We start from the raw sequence: 16,321 nt of genomic DNA on the forward strand, positions 1-16,321 counted from the left end.
GCACCGGCTGCTTCTTTTTACTAAAATCCATGATAGTGAAGACCACAGGCCCGTAAAAAATCCCATGAAATCGCACTTCAGCATCTCGTATAAATCTTCCAGCAAAGCCATAAAAGAAAATCAGATCACGTTGTTATTGAGTCCCTTGTCGGCTTGATTATCACGCATTCTATTTTCTATCACTCGTTCTATCTATTTCCTGATCGAAATATCAAAATTGCAATATTTTTCGACCCCCTCGTGGGCTTGCTTCCATATTACCTCTAATATTGTGCTTTCAGTTCAAAAACTAAGACCCGCAAAGTGATTGTACACATACTTTAGGTGTTTTCAAACATATGATAACACAGTTCCTTAAACACTACTACCATAGTCCCTCATGCTATTAAGTCTTTTCGGGTGCATCCTTCTTCGCGTTCTTTCAGCTAAATATTGTTCATTGCATTACTTGTGAAGATTCTGCAATGCATCTTCGACTTCCATGCTTCAAGTTACCCCTAGAATGTGCACGCAACCTTTCTGTTGAGGAACGTTTGAGGTCGAGACTGTTTGATAAGTATTGTAGGAGCGTTCATTGTAAGATTTAGAATGGCACCGAAACTAGCTTAAGATTTGAGGGCGTGCTTGAGCTTGCACGAGCTAAATCTGATGTACACCCTTAAAAAACACTCCTTAGAACCCCTTGCAAGCAGTATAACATTGACCCCCTTTCTTGAAATGTAACAGAGCTATATACGTCGTACACTTCACGCAAGGTGGAGTACTGTAGTAGTTGAACTCTGAAAGCTGTTTTGGTGCAGCCCCGTTAAGTTCCAGCTGCCGCTTATGTAAGTTCAAATGACATTCAAAATACTGCACCGCGGTGCCACAAGAAAATATAGAGATGCTTATTACTCTACGAGAAACCCGATGGCAAGATGTGTTGACCAGCGACGTATCAAGGAATCTCACGTTACTGGCAAGATGTAAGCATTTGACTAAAACACGGGGATACTTTAGATTCGGCTGTTTTGTTCTGTGAGCACATCACGCGCGTGTGTACCAGAAAACCTAGCGCGTAATTTTTTAAGCCCTACCGTTGTTCTGTCCAGCTGGTTTTGCAACCACAGCAGCAGTAGCTAGCCAGAATTTTTTTTTTTTTTTGGGGGGGGGGGTTGGGGGGGTTAACCCTACTTTATGTATGTTCGTGCGTGCCTTTGTATGTGTTCGTGCATATATACACATTCAAAAATGAAGAATTTCGTGGGGGGGGGGGAGGGATGACCCCCCTAACCCCCCACCCCCTGGTTACGCCAGTGTACAGCAGTGAGAAACAATGCAAAACACGCGCGATGCATTGTCCCAATTTAACATAACTTGTTGCTTTAACTTTAACAAAACTTTAACAAACGTTGCTGAGAAGCTACATGCAAGTTACCAAAACTTTAAACGAAATAAAATGTAACGCAATGACGCGACAACATAGCGTGCGCACAAGTACTCGAGGTCCGACGTGGCAGTAGTTGGACAGTAGGCTGTGATTAGGCGATTGAAGGGATTGCTGCATAAATGAACACTATAAATGCACCCGTTATAACGTGGCGGAGACCTCCGAACCACCAAATTGACTGATTAATTTCATTCATTAATTCATTCATTCATACTGTCAGCCCTATTGTAGGGCTATTGCAGGAGTGAAAGGTGCCTTGTAATGTTAAGATGCACTCAATGTACGTACAGAAATACTTTGTTCAGAAAACATATTACGGTAGGGTAATTTACTGTCTAGCTGGTCTTATAACATACAAATGTAGCACTTATATAACAATAATGATAATATAACACTGATATTTTTGCGTAATGTCTTTTATATCTGAATTAAATATGCTTTCCTAAAAGAAACTCTCATAAATTTACCGCTTAACTAGCTTGACTATCTGAAAAGCGTTGGGCCAGTTGGGCATTGATGGGCAGCGCCATCTCTGCAAAGAGTAGGGACATCCGTCTGCGTGCTCGCAAACTAATTACGCGTGTTTCTCACCTGATGGCGCTACTTTCCTTTCGCTTTCACTCGCGTACAGAACGACCGAGTTATGTAAGCGCGGGCCTCACCTTCAATGGCTGTCGTTCTGAGCTCCTCCAGTTCTCCCGCCAGCCCGCGGCAGTATGTCGAAACTATCGAGTGGCGAAGGGCTTTGTTTACCCCCTCGAACCCCAATGCTTGCGAGCCGCCGTGACTTGAGTGATTAAACAACGAAGCTTTAATTACATAGCTCTAAGGAGAACCAAATCCCGAAACCCATATCATGGCAGAACACGCACTAAGGCTGCGCAGAACGACACAGGACAACCGCTAACGTCGTTTTTTGTTGTCAGTAGTGCGTGTTCGTTAGTATTAAGGATTCATTATGTCAATACCAACTAGCCCCGCTGAATGCGTTAGCTACAAATGCGCGAACCAGCTGAAGTTGTCTTTACATTAGAATTTCTCAAGATGAATATGAATAAAAAAGTAATTCGATTTATAATTCATTTATTTATTTACTTATTGTTGAGAAAATGTCATCTTTATTGTCTGCAGCAGTTAAGGTTTCTTTCAAATTACGAACATTTTTTTCATTGGAGTATTTGGTCTTCCTCGTAAAAGGCCGAGCGTAAGAGCCTGTGCTTCTAATACGGAAATTGTGTTTCAACAATTGTTACTAATTGGTGTGTCGTCACCAGCGCGCTTCTCGTTCCCATGACATCTCGGAGGCCACGCTTAGTGCTATATGTTTTTTTTTTTAATTTGCGATTATTATCGCAAATATTATGCCCTTAAGGCATAATATTTCTTATGTATATTTGTGTTAAATGTGCGCCGTTAGGCCGGTGTTGTGTATGAAGTGAAGAAGTGTCTTGTGGAATGTGTTGTTATGTATCCATCGGCCATAACTGTTTGTGTCACTGTAGCGAAGACCAGCTTGCAGGAGATGACGGGAGCGTTCCGAGTGTAATCCTTGGCATGTCCATGTAAGGTGGTATGCATCTGCTTGCATCACTGGAACAGAACAGTACGGGCACGTAGTACCAACTGGTAAATGCGACCAGTTCCATGTTGAGATAACAGCTGGCGTAAAAGCCACCCCTGCCCGAAGCCTCCTAAGCACGACTTCCTCCGCCCTAGTAAGGTGAAGGGGGAGAGAGCAGACACACGGTGGGATAAGAGCGCGTGTATCCTGCCGGGGAACATTTTTACGGGCACGGAGTATTTCACCAAGGTTGGAATTTGGGCCTGTTGGTTTGTCATTAGTTGGTATACGTATCCTTCTTTTTTTTTCTTTTTAGAGTGAAAGAGGGAGTGAAAATAGGAAGAAATGCGATGAGGTCAACCGGATACATTGCCGGTTCGCTACCCTACGCCGAGGAAAGAAGGTTATTGAAAATTCGCATGCGGGTATAACTGTGCAGCTGTAGCTGCGCCGTTCTTCACTGGTGTTGCAACAGTAGTATGCTGCGCCGAGGCGAAGCCAGAATTGCACGTCGCGTCTTTCAATTCATCGAGTGCTTTTGCACGAACAGTGTCATTTATGACGGACACGATTCAGAGTCGAATACAGAATAGATTGAGAAGATGGTGAAGTGGCCAAGAATAATGTTCCATTGCGTGAGCACGCGGCAAATATGTTTAAATTAGCATATTCTATATTTTTTTCGTGAGATCTTTACTATATTAAAACAGTTGCGAAAGTATAACCAGTTTGCTAGTCGCAGCCCCGAGTCGCCGTGTGGCTAGACGGCAGCCGTTCAACACGCGTACCACCGAGCCAACATTAAGCCGGCGTTCTTGCAGCTACCACACCACGCATGTGGAATTTCGTGCGACGATCCTTATTCATAAAATTACGCGACCTCGCTTACGCAAGCGAATGCGAAACCAGAACGCGCTGGAATGCACACTGCCGGCGGCAAAACTCGTAACGCCATAGAGCCCGTGCACGCGGAAAGGCCCGTATTTTCCGAAGCTTCACGGAGGATGCGCGATCCCATTCACGCGCACTCTTTCTTGCATTCTCATGGTCACTAGCAGTGCACTCTTACACTGTCGTTAACGCTGTTTTTTCACCACCTTTACGGCTAGGCTATTGCCTATTCCAAGAGTCGGTGATGCGTTGTGCCAAGTTGGACACTGTCTTCTTTCTATTCCCCGCTAATGATTCCGAGTAGTGTGTCACCTGCGCGGCAACTAATACGAGAGAGAAAGAAAAATACCAGCGAATCATTGAAATGCAAAATCCGCCTCTGCCATCTTCGCCGCGACACCGAAACGCGGAAACATGTAACCTATCTAGAGAAATGACATCACTGTCTGCACCTTTCTCCCGCCCCTCGATCCGTACACCAGCTTGTCAACGCTTGAGCAAAAATAAAATACGGAGAAGCAGCGAGGCGACACGGCGGTGCACATTTCACGGAGACCTAATGTAGGCAGTCAGGTACGGGCAGGTGAGACAGCGGCTTGGAGCACAGCCACCTGCTGCGCTCTTGGGTGAGGCTTTCCCTTGCGACATAAGAAGCCACTTATCGCCGAAAGTAAATGGCAAAGAGAACTTACTGTAGCGTGTGTTACGCTAGCTCATAAAAGGTGACGGCCCCCTTACTAAAACAAAACAAAACTCACCCGGGTGGTCTGATTAATGAAAACGCCAATGCCAAATAGCGCTCGAATGCCCGAAGGCTGTTGCTCGGCTACCCGGGGACTGCCAGTCGTGAAGTCTGATCACGTTCGCGCACACAGTCGATGCGTATAGCCGCATCCACCTGTAGCAGCATGGCGCTCAAACGTGTTCAGAACGTAATCCCGATAGCTCCGAGCACCTGCTTTATAGTTGAAACGGTTAAACGAAGCGGGTAAGCAAGTGAAATAGTTTCATGCTCTTTCGTTGAATTCTCGTCACATCCTGATGTATAAATCTGATCGTGAAGGGCTGAGAATTCGCGGCGATGCGTTGTTGTTGCGTCCGTGAGGTTAGCCATTATGTCGGCGCCAAGGACTCTGCCAAAGGAAAAGAAAAAGAAGTGCAGTATCCAATTGGAAGTTCGTAAAATACCGCGAAACATATAGCATCGTCTTGAGCTTGTTCTGTTGATATTCGCCATATAAGTACTTGTTCAGCCCTCCTGATGTGGTAGACCGGTGCATCTTGGGCAGATACACAGGCGCGATCATTTTGCTTTTTGCATTTTGTTAGTTATGGCGCTGGCACGTTTTTACTTCCTTCTAGTACTTACCAGTTCAAGATACAAGTAAAGATGATATCGCAGTTACGATTAAGAAGATGTGCAGCTGAGCAGTCGATGTGAGACGTAAACAAGGAGAGCGGCCGTCTACTGCGGTACGAGAATGAATATCAAAGATATGAAAGCGCAGTCAAGAGCGTGAAATCAGAAAGCGTGAATAAATAAGGAAATTTCGCGGAAGTGTTGGCGTGCTCCGAAAACAATTTCTCTGCGGAGAAATTGACTTGGCATTTGATGATGGTGAGTGAAAAAATAACAAGCTGCCAGTTTAAAACATTATCATTCGATGGCATCCAATATGTATTTATGTTTATTTCAACACAGTGTGATCATTTAGCATATGAAATACTTCTCATTTCGAGTCTCACATCCATCAGAGAATCACGATCCTGGGTCCACATTAGAAACGACGTCCGTATGACCACGCGTTCTGAAAAAAACCTTCACGGGGCCAAAGAAAATGCATAGATATGTAGTGGATCAGCCACCAGTATAATCGCCAGCGCCCTCCATCGCGAGATTCGAAAGTAACGCATTCCCATAATGCGCATGTGTGCGCTTCACATTTTGTACCATCGCACAACCCTTGCATATAGTCCTGAAATTCTCCTGAGAAGAAGTCAAGTTCCTGACGCCGCAGAAAGCATCATGTGGGGAAACGTGAACTTGATTGTGGCTAATAAGACCAAGATGCGAGTTAACAGCACCTGTAGAGGTAGTGTTGGAAACCAATATCGGTTAAATGTATGTTCTTTGTTCCAACACCACAGTCAATGACAAAAGTGTAGTGTGTATTATAGTGCCACCATGAAAGCCTTTTCCTTGGTTCAACGAATTGTCAAACGCGATTATGGCTGGCGCAGGCACTTCAGGTGTGGCGAAGGTCTCACCACTTGTGTATATAGCGCCGTGGAAGTGGAGCCTTGGTAAGCTGCAACAAGTTCCCGAAAAGGGGTCTTGTGGTCTCTACACCTTCTACAGCTGTGAAGCAATCAGACACGGCGCGCGAGACCAGACGTGGGCGAGGAAGACCATAGAAGTGGAGTTCCCACATCCACGCTCCGAGCCCCGAAATTTCTTGTTTGTATGTACACGCACACATGGAAATACGCATGGAGCGTGCGTAAAGGGGACCGTTCCCCCGCGAAATAAAATTCCGGCAGCGCCCCTGTAACGCATACCTTGCTGTCATTGTGAGGTGAAGCTATCGTGAAACCTGTTAATCGAACGTTATAGAACTGATGTTCTGAAACGCACTTTGCAGCGATTACGTAGTAACAAAACGCGGAAGCCTCCGCTGTGCGGTCTACGTGATCCACTCGATCAGATTCAGCAATGTCTCCTAGATTGGTCCACTTTTCATCTCGCTCTTTATGCGATCAGCCCTCGCAAGGAGCGCGCTTTTACCCGAGCTATACTCCATAGGTGTTGCAAAGTCGCCCACGGGCACCGCCTATCCAAGTCCGGACATGTTGACTGGACAATATTGCGGATCATGTCGAGTGTAGAGTCACGCGTTCATGAAAATATACACAACTGCTCGCATTTTTGTATTGCGTTGCAAAGCGGGTTTCAGAAAATAAACACGTGATGGCAGGAATATTTTAATGGCTTAGCAGCCGTCACGGCTCTAAAAATATTTTGCGACCTTTGCCGACTGCATAGTGCAGTGCACGGCAAAGTGCAGTTTGGTATTTTCCAAACCGATTAAGCGTATATTATTTACGTTTTGGGCTTTACAGGCAATGTTGCGGCCACGATCGAAACACTTCGTTTTTTAAAAGGGCTAACTGTAATAATTTCCGCCGCGTTGCTGGCGTCGTTGCCATGTACAATCAAGGCTATGACGTTGTGTCGCCGCGGCGTTTGCTGGACGAACAACTAAGCACGGAGAGTTTACTAGGCTCATTTTTCAATGCTTGACGCTGCTTGAAACTGCAGGAAGTCCTTTTGTTGGTAGTCACAAAGAAAAAAATAGAAAGACTCCAAATGCACTTTTGTAACGGCGAAACAGAAATCCCTAGGAGAGGCTTTAATCCTGCACTAAACATGGATAGGCTGGTGGCGTTGACGTAACTTCAGTTCTGCACTAGCTGTGCACACTAAATGTTGAAGACTCTTCCCACAAAGTATAGGAAGTATATTCCACTGTCGTCGCACCGTAAGTCCATCACGACATTATTGAATTTTTAACGGAGCAGTGGCCTATTAGAAAGGCGATGATGTTCCGTGTATCATACCCCCCCCTTTTTTTTTGTGCGCGCCTGGTTTTTCTCTAGGCTCTTTTTTCCATATTTTTCACTTTCTCCTCCCCCTAATGTGGGGTAGCAAACCATATGTTTATATTCTGGTTAAGACTTCTGCCTCTCCCTGTTGTATATATATCTCTCTTTCTCCCTCTTTCTATCAGTTAGTCAGTCAAACAGCGCAAGCCTTTCAACGCAGAGTCAGGTGCTCGCGCAATGAACGCGTAGTCAGCGAGCGAAATCCGCTAGTGCCTGCGGGCGAACTTTCCGAAGTGCGCTTGCGTGATACCTTCGCAATTACCTAAAGGTTAACGTTAATGCAAGTAGTGCAGCGTTTAAAGAACCTCACTTTGGTTAAGATTTTCCCCTTCGCATGTATCTCTTCTCACTGCTGAATCTTCGTAATGAGATGTTTATCACGGCGCGGACCTCTATGCGCTAGCAGTTGTATTTGCCGTTAATTTGGCGATCACAGCCAGAAAATGACGAGTGTAGCAAAAGTAGCTGTTGCAAGTCGTGATGAGCTTGGTTTTGCAATCCCCGACATCTGCGCTGTTAGTGATTAGTTAGTTATTATTGCGAGTACGCACGCCATTTGAGTGCGGTCATCTATACACTTCCTTTTTGCCGGGTATTACACCAGGCTTGATTGCGATTGAAGATTTATGTACGCGGGAGGTAAGCGCCGTGCTGTTCCGGAGCCGACGGGGCATGCTCCGCCCTCGAGCGTGAAGCATGAGACGGAGAAGCAAGGAAATACAGGGAGGTTAACCAGACGCACGTCCGGTTTGCTACCCTGCACTGGGGGAGAGGAATAGAGGGGCGAAAAGAGAGACAGAAGAAAAGAGGGAGACTGACAGAATCGCGCGCGCGCTTGGGAGAGCACATCCAGTCTACAGGCGGTCGCACAAGCCTGTTGAATTTAAATACGTCAATAACGCTTTCGTTACCTTCTGCACCTTCGAGGCACACGTCCATTTTGTGCAGCCAAGGATGAGAGGTTTTTCAAAAACATGCAATGCCTTGTTGTGTTTCAAAAATTGACGAAACTAAGTGGATGCCCAGGCGACGACACTTAGACTCTTCCAGACAGCTTCGTATACCCAAATTCGGCTTTATTTCACAAAATGTATCCGGATACTTACACTAGTAGCTCGTGTCCCCGTTGCGGGGAAGGAGCTAATTTAGACCACATGTTCTGGCGATGCCCTTCGTTACTGGGCAGTGATTAAGCCAACCAAGCCAAGTATAGTGCTCCGCGGTCAGAAGCCCCAACAATGGGGATCAGCTTTGGGCCGTCCAGAGAGCCCACGATGGGGCGGTCAGGCTTAGCCTGCCCGTCCAAATGGCAGGAGTCCACTGCGCGCTAGTCGCGTCTCTCAGGACTACTAATAAAGTTTCGCGAAACAACCAACCAAGTGGATGCGCCATCACGGTCAGCTGAATCGGGATTTGCGAGGCTAGGGCAGCGTATTGGTTTCCGCTGCTGTCCTATGCGTTGTCCTATGCGCTGGATTGCTAGCTCTTTCGTTCCAGCGCGGCTGTGGCACGCCACACCCTGCATGGTGTATGCATGTGATATCATACCTGACGTTAAACGCAAGCTATATCTGTGTAATCATTTCACCGGAACACCGGCAATGCCGTTGATGGTTTACCCCCGCCCGCCTCATGACCCCCTTGGTCCCTGCAAGTGTGCTGTTTCTAATGCGCAGCACAGGTGACGTCATGTGCTTTGTCACGTTCTGTCCCCTCCGTGTATTGTTCGAAGACTCCGTGACTGACAACCTTTAGCGCGACGCTACACTGTGTTGCCTTTGTCAGTGCTTTGTGCTCGGGGAAACTATGTACTATTTTGTTAACTATGCCATATAAGGCGTGCTGAGATATCGCGCGAATTTTTCCCGCTGGTCTGTATGTACGTATACCTACCTTTAACGCTGGCCGCTGAAAAGTTCCGGTTCAAGATCAGTCCGAAGTCGCTTCGAAAGAATGAAGTCCTATTTCTTCACCGACCTGAAAACTGAACAAGTGTTCTATGCAACTATACAGCTCTTCGCGAGATCCGGAGTTACACCGACGAGAGAAAGAGATGGGGAGGATATTTGCATTCCATGGCGTCTAGTATGATGACTGTACAATCTGGTTACGACATAAGCTATACACCAAATGCGAAGTTCCTTTTGCTCACGTCATACGTCCCTGCAGGGTACCATTTGCAATGCAAAAACCTTGTGGGGGCGATGTTTGAAACATTTGGAGCAGTCACTGAAACAAGAGTTCTTTTTTTTTTTTTTTTGCCCGCTAAGGCCGGGGTTTTACCCGCTGATACAAGAAGGGAGAGACATTTTATGGCATGTTCAACGATAGACTCGCTTTTGCAGGACGTAGAATTTGCATCGTGTTCATTCTCCCGTGCCCTACAGTCCTGCCTTTGAGTTGGGCAGCAGAGAAGCTGAAGACTCAGTGATTACGCATGTCTCTTTCCCAGGCGGTTGCATCTCAAAATAAATTTATTTATTTGTATACTTTTCCATTTGTTCCCTACTTTGCGACGGCAACTATTATGCAAGAGAAGTAGCCGGCAATGCCAAAGTAACCTCTTTGGCATTGCCATGGGGAACGGCGAGCGTGGTTCAAAGGTTCCGTTTTCGCCGAACTGCGCTTCGCCCGGCGCCCTGCTTCGCTCACCCGGTCGCGTCTCAGCGGTAGTTTCGGTATCACGTACTGCCGCGTGTGTTTCGCGTGCTCGTGAAAGTCGTTCTGACAGAAAGTTCGACAAAATGCCGCATGCATGCGATGTTGCCGGATGCCCGAATGACGCCCGCCGCCATTGCACGCCGCCGCGCAGTAAAGGCGGGCAACGTTGGGCACGGCAGCAGTGACGTGTGAAAGACTGATTTCAGGCGGGTGACTTGAAGGGCGCTAACCCGATGCGGACCACTAAAACGTGATTTTATTACAAAATAAGCACTTCCTTGGCACAAAAGTAGCACTACGAGGTTTATGGACCGCTATTTCAACAATCAACGTCGACCTAATATTTGCCTTTAGCGTCCCTTTAAGCTTGGCAAAACTCCGTTGTTGCCCGCAGTAACTAGTTGAGCGAGGAGGAGCCACGTTAAGAGAGGTGAAGCCCGGCCTAGCTATACCACGGCCCGCAAAGCCAACGAGCATAGTATATTAAAGACGATAGTCTTTCTTGGGGAACTTAAACGCAGAAATTTTGGGCTATCTGTCTTTCTGTTTGTCTGTCACCCGATTCAGCCACCCGGCCAAAGTTGAACCACTTGCTTACCGCCCACCCATCTTGAACTGGTACGGATGTTCATACTTGTGAACGTTGTCGATCAAAAAGTAAATATTACGCATATCTGAGGCGCAACATCACTAGGTAAGTATTAGGTGGTGTGTTCCTTTAATAAAAAATGCATAGATTCGTAATTCTAAAGACCCTAGTTTCTTAAGCTACGCTGAAAATGCCATGCTATACGCGCCGACGAACGCCCTCTGCCACGGAGGAAGGGAACCCTCTGCACAAGCTCATGTTTCCTGACGTATTGCCAGATGGCGTCCATATCTCACGCTGCACCTCCTCTATCGTATTTAGACGGCATTTGCAGCGGAGCACGCAGATACGCGGCCAATTTTTATTGCAAGGGGTAGCAAAGGGGACTGATTGTGAGAAGAAGTGATGTGAGGGTGAGGTGCAAAAATGATTAGGGCAGACAGCAAAGCATAGCATAGCCTTGTATAGTATAGTATAGTATAGTATAGTATAGTATAGTATAGTATAGTATAGTATAGTATAGTATAGTATAGTAGAGTAGAGCAAGGGGTGGGAAAGGGAACTGAGGGTGAGGAGGAGTGATCTGAGGCTAAGGAAGAGGAAAGAGGGTAAAGCATAGTCTTGTATGGCACAGTATAGCTAGGGGTGGGATAGAGAAATAAGTGAGGGTGAGGAGAAGGAAAAGGCTACCAACATCGCTGTTTCCTTAGTCCTTGCACAACTAATGCGTAGATGCCCCCGTTTTCTTTCTGTACTTAGAAAAAGTCGCGACCAATGGCGCCATTAACAGGGAAAACTATGTCCCAGCGAAACGTAAGTAAGTACATTCATACAATACCAGCACTGAGGAATAAGCCCAAAAACTAAATAACAGAAATCTACAATAGCAAAACAATACTGCAAGCTGTCGAAGAAGACGTAGATATTGGGACTCAGTCTATAGCAGTATCTGGAGGAACTAAACAAGATCATATGCGTTGTCTGATGTGGGCTGTCTTCCATCTCGTCCAGTGCTTTATACGCTTGTGTATAGATGTAGAGTCTTTATACATCTATACACAAACATATACATCTATAGAAATAGTTTTTCAACTTTTTTACTTCCACGTAACGATATGTAAATCAATAGTACGTCAAATATAGCACCTTCTCGTGCCTCTTGGACAATGTTACGTCTGAAGGAAATTTCAGTATGAAATTACAATGAACGTGGTTCAGCCCAGGAATACCTGACTCTCTGAGAGACTCAGCGCGCTTGGCTACGTAACCTTTCTTAATATGCGAACTGTGGCCGAGACGAAAGTTATCCGACTATTGCTTCAGATTACTTTTCCGTCGTGCCTGCTCCTATGTCGTGATCCACGTTTCTTTTTTTTTTTTTCGAGAGGTGAACCGATGGGGGGGAATTCCCCTGACGCGGAAGCAGTGAATGTCTTTCTCAAAGCTGATACCGGTATCGCTCCACGCAAGAGGAGGATTCTACCAGGCGACGAATTGCCCTTGTGGACCTCTTCACCACAGAGCTGGCTAAACCGAATGGGGCTCGGCACCCACGTTCTGACGACCCTCGGATTTTTCAACAGATATCTTCATCAGTCTGACTACGCCCAATGCAGGGCAAATCCCACATTCTCCGATTAATCCGATCCTGTGCTTGCTGCGTCCACGTTATTTTCTCAAACTTCTTTGTTGAACATTACATGACTATAAAAATAGTGCAATTTGGGGTCAGGTGGGGATGCATAAGTGAGTGTGCTGCGAGACGAAATACAGAGGACAATGTAAGGCGTGACAGATGGGGTAAGCAGGACGAACGCTTCTGACAACTGTGAATGTTTGCCACCGAGATGGGAAAGTGGTTACGGTGCTTGACTGCTGGCCCGAAGGATGCGGCTTCGATCCCGGCCGTGGCGGTAGCATTCCATCAGTGCAAGGTGAAAGAACCCCGGGTCGCCGAAATCACCCGGAGCCCACGACTGAGACCTACCTCATAATCATATCGTGGTTTTGGCGCGTAAAAGTCCCGGCGGTTGTTATTATCAGAAACCACGAAACTTCGTTTAAAAAAGATTACAACAGCAAGAAAATACGCACACGCGCCCAAGACCCCCCCCCCCCCTAAACAGCAACAGAAATGGCTGCAGGCGCAGAAACCCGTCGTAACGGTAAAATTACAAACAACACGTGCCCAATGTATTACCGAAAATATGATAAACGGGAAGCATATGAATACTGTGAACTGCGCAGAAGTGGCAAGCAAGGCATATGAAGAACAAAACAGAAGTGAAAGAAACAGCTCGACCGTGACTTCCCATGACTCGCACCTCTTTTTCTTAGCCAGTTCGTGATTACACTCGGTATGCTATTTTCCGATGGTCGTGCACGCACGTGGACCTTATGCCATCAGGCTTAGTGCTTCCAAGCTATAGCTGTATCCCTCCTATCAAAATAGCGGGATTCCGAAGCTGATAAATATAACGAAAGATTGCGCAAACACCCGTTCACCTTCCAGTTTCGCGAAGAGATTTCTTGCCATTGCGTGCGATTGTCACACCGACGCACCCCGAAGCCTCGCCTAATCGTCACACTACGTCGCCGCCTCGAAACGCGACCGCCTTTGAGCACGGGCGTCGCGCGTACACCTTTATGCTCCAGGCGAACAGGTAGGAACGGAGTTGTTCGGACGCACGTGGACTCCATAACAAAAGATCATCGCTTTCTCAAGGCTGCCTCCTGGGCATCCTGCTAGTGCGGCCAGCCCCAACCGGTTATGACGTCAAGTCATGGCCGAAGACGTCGCGCGTATTCGCGACTCCGCTCCTACATTTCTTCTTGTTTCTCTTTCCTCAAAGTGCGTTGAGTGAGTACCGGCGCCACTGCAGCCCATAGAAGGACGTGCGCGATCCGCTATACCGCAGTGCCCATCGGTGACAGTGCTTTTTCGCCATTCAACGCTTCGATGATTCGCCGCCTGACGCTGCCTGCTCGCCACAGCTGAAAGGATACCGCACACAATTCGCGTGAGTGCACCCGTTGAAGAGCGTTCATCTAGGAACTCGCGCGTCAATTGCGAGCGCTTATAGGCTACGTCGAAACGTTGGCGTGTTGCCGTGGGTATCGAACGTCGTAGCACGTAATTTTGAGTGTATACGTCGAAGTCGTTTACTAATTCGACGTCAATTCAATACGGATTGGCGGCAGTCAGTTTATTTACATAACTATGCAAGGGACGTGTAAAATGTAGGAAAAGCGTGCTTATAGCGAGAGATCAAGTTATCACTGTTTGTCAACGCCACTGCTCCTATGGCGCCTTTCGTTTTCCGCGGATGACACCTCTTAGGAGAAAACGAAATGATCAATCATGTTGCTTGATTTTCTCACATCATACCATAAGTGTACTAACATTTTAATTCCCTGTTGGTGACGTTTGAGCACGAAGTTCCAAACAGAACTCGCAGTGTTACCAAGCACAGTAGAATAATATGCATGATGAGAATTCATCGGAAAGGAATGCTTTTAGAGTCAATTTTCCGGCAGAAGGACTTGTATTCGCCTTGTTTGAGCATTACGCATGGGAAAGTGGGCCAGATGCTTCATGGCCGCCACACGAAGGCCGGAACCACAACTATGATACAGGCTTGTCGCGACAAAATTGATTACATTCCTTGTTTGGTAGTGAGCATTTCGGACCGGTCAATGTATGAAGACCTAGCGGCCGAATGGTCTCTTTGTCTTAATGCCACAAAAGAAACTGCAGAAACTGCAGAAACTGCAGCTGTGGGCACGTGTAAAAGACTCCACCTACTTCCTTGCACATAGAATGAATGATCACAAAATTATCTTACGTTACAACGATCCGTTACTGAAGGGAATATAAACAATGAAACTATCAGCAAACCACGTACTCTGCGTGCTAAAGGTCAACACGTTGAAGCTCACTCAACATGTTAAAACTTTCTAAAGCGATTTCCGAAGGATGAAAATGAAGGTCGCCTCGGTACTGAGGGGGCTGATGTGGCCGCATCGCCGCTGTGATGGCGGCGCTCATTAAGAACGGCGCATCAAAACTTTCCTTGGGGCAAACCAATGTCATTTTCTTGGAATGGAAGGCTATGGACGAATGAGTGAGATCACCAATGGAGGTAGTCGTCGAACAAAAGCACAGGAAGTTCGAGCTTTCTATTGAAACTGCTGTCGAGTACCTGTAGTTCGAACGCGAACCCCCAACGCCGATAATGTCTTGAGAAATGTGTGCTATGCATGGTGGCAGCAGAGCAGTACCGTTTCTTTCTGCATGCAAGAGATACACCGGTCCACCCAGCCTGGTTGGGCTGAGCCAGGGATGCAGCGTTATATCATCGCTTTCATTTGACAGCTTATGGCACATATTAAGAAAGAAAAGTCCTAGAATAAACTAGCACGAACTGGATCGTGCCAAACATCTGTTCGCATTATTGTGGAAAGCAGTTGATCTCATACAGTACGTACAATAGCGACTGGCTATGCCACGGCAATGGGATTGAATTTCTACGCTTCATAAAGCTCTATTTCTGCCTTTTGAATTGATACACGACGTTCTAGAAGAAACAATTTCGACTAACGAACTTCGAGTCCGTTCCTGGTATTTTTTTCTGCCAACTCGAGAATTCTATAGTTTGTCAAATATTGTGAATCGCGCCTTTTCGATCATGAAGGTTCAGATCGAGAAGTATTGCAGATCATAAAGTTTAGTGATAGAATCACAACTCCCAGAATCACTTTTCAACAGTGATAACAGCCATATGAGAGCTTCTTTATTATTTTTTTTTTTGCGATGAACATTTTCCCTTAAGGTTACGTAACTAATTCAGATGTAAACTTTAGGACATTTCTCATATTTTGTTTAAGGTTAGAGCATAAGATCTAGTGTTTCGCAAGAGCTACCAGCCTTCGCTTCATACCTGTGTTGTCCTCAATCCTGATCATATTCACCGGGAATATTGCATGGTGTGAGCATGCCTGCCAAACGTAAGCGATAGAATTGTATGAAGTCTGCCCTTTATGTACAAAAACACAAAATATTCATTCGCACTCAAGGCTAGAATTCAATAACTTGAAGTATAGTTTGATAACTCCGTAATTGTACTACACTTTTGCTGTCGCCCAGAAGCGGCTGAAACGGCCTAGGAATTTCTTAGTATTCAAATTAGGGATGGTGTTGTGCTGAAAGGGGCAATGAACACATGGAAATCGCATGGGTTCACTGCGTCTGATCATGAAACGAGAGATAATTAGAAGCGCCTTCCACGTGTAAAACGTTGGGATAACCTTAAGACAACCGACGACCTCGTGCGGCCAACGCTCGCATTTTGTGGTGTTTTTCCTCTTTATATAGGCACAACACCGTCGCAAAACTGGGGGCGGTAAACTATCAAAGGCACTATGGTGACAGCAGCAGTCTTAACATCCACAATTAGTCCGCACTTCCACAGTGGAATGTTGGCACAGGCTTCAGTATATAGTCACCGTCACAAGAATTCTTATTATC

General features: G+C 46.3%; 1 protein-coding gene across 1 annotated transcript in view; it reads left to right on the top strand.

Annotated features, from left to right (window-relative positions):
• Positions 1-13,622: 13,622 nt before the first annotated feature.
• LOC119390059 (cuticle collagen bli-1) overlaps positions 13,623-16,321 on the top strand; it is a 40,921-nt gene continuing 38,222 nt past the window's right edge. The window contains exon 1 of the mRNA XM_037657589.2: positions 13,623-13,814. The gene's annotated coding sequence lies outside the window, so the exon portion shown is untranslated. The remainder of the gene's footprint in view (positions 13,815-16,321) is intronic.

Source organism: Rhipicephalus sanguineus, chromosome 4, assembly GCF_013339695.2.
Source record: "Rhipicephalus sanguineus isolate Rsan-2018 chromosome 4, BIME_Rsan_1.4, whole genome shotgun sequence".
Classification (NCBI taxonomy): Eukaryota; Metazoa; Arthropoda; class Arachnida; order Ixodida; family Ixodidae; genus Rhipicephalus; species Rhipicephalus sanguineus.